Raw genomic sequence first — 6,563 nt, forward strand, 5'->3', positions numbered from 1 at the left:
GCATGAGTTTTGCTTGCGCAACAGAGTTTAGGCAGCCATTGCCTTTCCCTCTCCTACTGAAAAATACAGTTGCGGTTGATATATTATCGGTTATATATTTTAAAAACAACCTGAGGATTGATGATAACTATTTGGAATTTGTCTGTGTTGTCGTGACCGCTCTTTCCTGTGGATTTCTGAACATAACGCGCCAAACAAACAGGTATTTTGGATATAAAAAATAATCTTTATGGAACAAAAGGAACATTTATTGTGTAACTGGGAGTCTCGTGAGTGAAAACATCCGAAGATCATCAAAGGTAAATTATTAGTTTGATTGCTTTCTGATTTTCGTGACCAAGCTACTTGATGCTAAGTGTACATAATGTTTTGTCGAGCGATCGATAAACTTACACAAACGCTTGGATTGCTTTCACTGTAAAGCATATTTTCAAAATCTGACACGACAGGTGGATTAACAAAAGGCTAAACTGTGTTTTCCTATATTGCACTTGTGATTTCATTAATATAAATATTATTATAAATAGTATTGTTTGAATGTGGCGCTATGCAATTCAGCGGTGGTTGATGACAATTATCCCGTTAACCTCTAGTGACTCCCCATCCCGCATGAGGGAGCATAATCATCGACTGACACTAATTAGCATAACGCAACGGACATAAATATTACTAGAAAATATTCCTATTCATGAAAATCACAAGTGAAATATATTGAGACACAGCTTAGCCTTTTGTTAATCACCCTGTCATCTCAGATTTTCAAAATATGCTTTACAGCAAAAGCAAGACAAGCATTTGTGTAAGTTTATCGATAGCCTAGCATAGCATTATGCCTAGCTAGCAGCAGGCAGCTTGGTCACGAAAATCAGAAAAGCAATCAAATTAAATAATTTACCTTTAATGAGCTTCGGATGTTTTCACTCACGAGACTCCCAGTTAGATAGCAAATGTTCCTTTTTTCCATAAAGATTATGTTTGTAGCCAAAATAGTTCCGTTTGGTCTTCATGTTTGGCTGAGAAATCGACGGGAAATTGCGGTCACGACAACGCCTGAAAAATATTACAAATTAGATCCATAATATCGACAGAAACATGGCTAACGTTTTTTATAATCAATCCTCAAGGTGTTTTTCAAATATCTATTCGATAATATATCAACCGGGTCAGTTGGCTTCTTAGTAGGAGTGAGAGAAACAATGGCCGCATTTGTCTATTACACATATTACTCTGAGAGCCACCAGGTGACCACTGACGCAATGTTGTCGCTCATGCTCATTTTTCAAAATAAAAGCCTGAAACTATGTCTTGTGACACTAGACACATTAGGGAAGCCATAGAAAAAGGAATCTGGTTGATATCCCTTTCACTGCTCAATAGGGACGCATAGGAACGCAGAGGTTTCTAAATAAGAGTCACTTCCTGAGTGGATTTTTCTCAGGCTTTCACCTGCAATATCAGTTCTGTTATACTCACAGACAATATTTTTACAGTTTTGGAAACCTTAGAGTGTTTTCTATCCTAAGCTGTCAATTATATGCATATTCTATTATCTGGTCCTGAAAAATAGCCAGTTTACTTTGAGAACGATATTTTTCCAAAAATGAAAATAGTGCCCCCTAGTATCAAGAGGTTTTAACACTATGATCAGCAATTAGGTTTTGAATTGCGTTAAACCCATGCTAAAGGCAATAAATGTCCTTCTGTACTGAGGTGACAGCAGTAAATAAGTATTAACTGCTTAGAGTTCATGCTAAATGTGGTGACAGAGAGACGTACCGTATATTGTAATGAATAAAAAAAGGGAATCAAGATCAACTGAATACTCACATACTGTATGTGATGACTTATTTGTTTTTAATTCATTCAGATTAAAAAAGGTCCAAATGATCACACACAAAATAATTCTCAACAGAACACATTGTACATAACATTTTCTACACTAGGAACAACATCTTCAAATTAAATATTAATTCAATTCAATATATTGTGCTGGTTCAAATCATACACAAATTAATTCACATAGAAAACACCTACTATACATTTAATTTCCTACGATAGAAGTGACATGTCTTCTGAAATGTATTCAGATTCAACATACTATACAGGTTCAGGGGATCATAAACTCACATGTAGCTTGGTTTAACAACAGATGATTCACTCTGCAGTGATTTATAAAAAAGAGTGTGCAGCAGCTGGCAAGTAGTTGAGCAGGTCATCAGATCTTGGTACTTGTTTTTTTTGATGGGCAGAGGACTCTCATCTGCTCTAGGGTAGTGGCTTGCAAAATAGGGAGGTTGAGGTGTAGCTCCTTGTTTTGGTTTGGAGATCAGCCACGATTTCCATCCCTCAAATAGACTGTGGCTCTGTCTGGTGTACAGATTCCAAGGATCCTCAACTGAAATTAGAACAGAAACATTTCAAGTTCCCGACATCAACAAACAACTTTCACAGTCAAGCATTAGGATATTTTGTTGTTAGAACAACATGTTGCATGTTGATGGGATGTTAGTAAACTATTCTCTGTGCAATACCTGTGACTTTTAACCACCTCACTGAGGTGATCTGTAGTCCAGCTGGTCACTTGAGGACAGAATCTGGGAGGTGCCTGAAGTCTTCACATTGCATCCTCATCTCCTTGAATGGTTTTGCTGGTTGTGCTTCAAGTATCAACTTTGAAACATCATCAGGTGTATGAAGGACTGACACCTTGCGCCTCTCCTCCATGGTGGCAAAAGATCGGTCACAAGGACTTCTGCTCAACTTGGGTAAAGTAACCCATAGAGACGAGCATCGACATCAGATTGAGCATCCGTCAGTTGTTATTCTGCCCACAGCATCTGTCACTGAAGATGATCAACTTGTGCACCTCTGGTTTGGTGAGTGGCGTGAATTTTGTCTTCACCCACTTCAATATGCAGCTTGCCACCTCAATGGACACTCGGTGTGCAATCCCCTCATGCCAAACACACATGAATGCAGAATCATCTTTTCAAAGTTCCTGGATGAAAAAGTTCAAATTTGACAGCTGCCGCTGGTAGTAGACATTGGAGTGGGTCAGATTAGGGGTGTACATCACCCCCTGTATATCCACAGAAATGACATGGCAGTCAGCATTGGCTTTAGCCCACTCAGTGTCACTTTGAAGCTGTGTGTAGGCCTTTTCGGCTTTTCGATGGTGCAGCTCACTTTCAACTGCAATCTTCCTCTTCTCCTCTTCAGATGTTGCTGCTGACATCTTAGTGAAGAATGCGTCACATTTGCCACAGGTGTCACTCCTGGTTTGGCCGAAATTGAGACTCTGCTGTTTGAAAATGTCCCTATAAACCCAGAATTTTGCAGATGATGTGGTATTCTTCTCTTTGGAGAGTCGGTACATTCGTAACAAAAATTCAGATCAGGGCTGAAGTATTCTCTGTGTACATCCCCCTTCATCCGAGAGTAGTGGTTCTGGGTTCTTGGGAAAGATAGAATGTGCTACTTGATGCCCTCTTTCACTGTAGCATGTATCCGATGTGGCCTGTAAGGAGACAACAAGATGTTGTTAAACTTGTTTTCTCTCAATGGTCTAGGGACCTGCCTCAGAGTGCAACTGTGTCGCTATAACCGGGGTACAAATCCTGGTCACGCCCTTTCCGTTTGTGGCCGGGGGGGTCCTGTAGGGCAGCGGGAATTAGGCCAGTGCCGTCCGGTGGGAGGAGGAAGGTAATCGGCACTCAGTCCTCAATGCTCAGGTTGTAGTTGGACAGCTTAGTTACCATCCTTTTGTTTAAAAGTAATAAACCTTTTTATATTTTTGTTTCAGAATTTGCTATTCATCCATTCGATGAAGATTGTTTAGAGCACTGCTATAGTGAAATAATCCAGGCTGGAATCCATAGCGCATTACCTATTGCTATGCTTCCCTCTTCCATCTTCTAAAGGAGACCTAGCCTCAGTAGTCTGATCTGGATCCTCACCTGCCTCAGCTTGAACTCCTAACTTTTCCTGAACAACCTGACCAAAACAATTACATTTCAATTAGCAGGTTTTTTAAAACTAGCACAGAGAATACAATATGTTTGTAATTGATATTCATATAGACATTAATTCATATTTTCACTTGCCTGAAGACGGCTGTTGGTTAGCTGGAACACAGACATGAAAGTGACCTTGCACACATTCAATCTCTGGCCTGCTTGCTGTACATGGTATTTGAAGGTTTGTTTCCGTCGTTTGTTCTCCTTTGTATCCTCAAGGTTTACGTCTCCGTTTCACCTCATGCTGCAATACAAATTGACCATGATAAATTCAGAATTGAATATACTGTAGCACATTCAGGGTATGCTCGATCAGGACCTCCATCTTTCACACACTCCCAACCTATACACAGAATGAGTTTGCATTGCACCATTGTGTAACACTGCACTTTTAGAGCTAACGTTAATGTACGTATCATTACTGTCAAAGTTAAACTATGCAAGTGTTCAATATAGCTATTATAATAATAGGCGTTTTGTGTTGTTTCTAACCTGTTCTAAGCCGGAGAGAATCAGCGCTTGTTGTTTCTCATATGGGACAGTGTAGAAACTGTTGAACAGATGCAGTTTGTGCTCATCAGTCAACTTTCCACAATCCTTTCTGCACGTTGTGGAACACACTCTTCCCTGCAGGATACAGTGTAACGTTACATATAACTAGTTAGCATGTCGAATCATCCGGTGGATGGAGACAAAGTAGCTAGCTATGTTTCTTCTATAATCTAGCAATAACATTTTGTAACGATGATGTATAAGTTAGTAGCCAACAAACTTTAACTAATATGTTCTCTCTATAGTTACAAATTAGACAACCCAGAACATACATGTTAGTTACTGTACTCTATAGCTAGCTAGCTTGATTGTTTGATATACGGTTCTTCCACATACCTCTTTTGGACAGCTTTTCCCAGTTTTTCTTGACCCTTACGATTTGTATAGGGTTTTCTTGATCCTTACGATTTGTATAGGGTTTTCTTGACCCTTACGATTTGTATAGGGTTTTCTTGACCCTTACGATTTGTATAGGGTTTTCTTGACCCTTACGATTTGTATAGGGTTTTCTTGATCCTTACGATTTGTATAGGGTTTTCCCGCATCCCGTAAGATCTTCCTTAGCCTGTCTTTCCATTCTTTTAGTTTTGTTTTACGTTTCTTTCCCACTTTTTGCTGATTTTCATCAGCAACAGAAACGTTGTGCGCTTGTCCGTCCATTCTGAGTGGTGCACATAAACAGTTATTCCACGAGAGCCTATCTTTAAGTTTGAAATGATTGTTAATTAGCATGTGGAAAGCTTGTGAAACCGGTTCACTATTGAAAAAGGGTGTCCAATAATGATTTTTCATGTATATCTCTTCTTTTTTTTTACATGTCACATATAGTGGGGAGAACAAGTATTTGATACACTGCCGTTTTTGCAGGTTTTCCTACTTACAAAGCATGTAGAGGTATGTAATCTTAATCATAGGTACACCTCAACTGTGAGAGATGGAATCTAAAACAAAAATCCAGAAAATCACATTGCATGATTTTTAAGTAATTAATTAGCATTTTATTGAGTGACATAAGTATTTGATCACCTACCAACCAGTAAGAATTCCGGCTCTCACAGACCTGTTAGTTTTTCTTTAAGAAGCTTGCCTGTTCTCCACTCATTACCTGTATTAACTGCACCTGTTTGAACTCATTACCTGTATAAAAGACACCTGTCCACACACTCAATCAAACAGACTCCAACCTCTCCACAATGGCCAAGACCAGACAGCTGTGTAAGGATATCAGGGGTAAAATTGTAGACCTGCACAAGGCTGGGATGGGCTACAGGACAATAGGCGAGCAGCTTGGTGAGAAGGCAACAACTGTTGGCGCAATTATTAGAAAATGGAAGAAGTTCAAGATGACGGTCAATTACACTCGGTCTGGGGCTCCATGCAAGATCTCACCTCGTGGGGAGTCAATGATCATGAGGAAGGTGAGGGATCAGCCCAGAACTACCCGGCAGGACCTGGTCAATGACCTGAAGAGAGCTGGGACCACAGTCTCAAAGAAAACCATTAGTAACACACTACGCCGTCATGGATTAAAATCCTACAGCGCACGCAAGGTCCCCCTGCTCAAGCCAGCGCATGTCCAGGCCCGTCTGAAGTTTGCCAATAACCATCTGGATGATCCAGAGGAGGAATGGGAGAAGATCATGTGGTCTGATGAGACAAAAATAGAGCTTTTTGGTCTAAATTCCACTCGCCGTGTTTGGAGGAAGAAGAAGAATGAATACAACCCCAAGAACACCATCTCAACCGTGAAGCATGGAGGTGGAAACATCATTCTTTGGGGATGCTTTTCTGCAAAGGGGACAGGACGACTGCACCGTATTGAGGGGAGGATGGATGGGGCCATGTATCGCGAGATCTTGGCCAACAAACTCCTTCCCTCAGTAAGAGCATTGAAGATGGGTCGTGGCTGGGTCTTCCAGCATGACAACGACCTGAAACACACAGCCAGGTCAACTAAGGAGTGGCTCCGTAAGAAGCATCTCAAGGTCCTGGAGT

Source organism: Oncorhynchus nerka, linkage group LG22 (genome assembly GCF_034236695.1).
Source record: "Oncorhynchus nerka isolate Pitt River linkage group LG22, Oner_Uvic_2.0, whole genome shotgun sequence".
NCBI lineage: Eukaryota > Metazoa > Chordata > Actinopteri > Salmoniformes > Salmonidae > Oncorhynchus > Oncorhynchus nerka.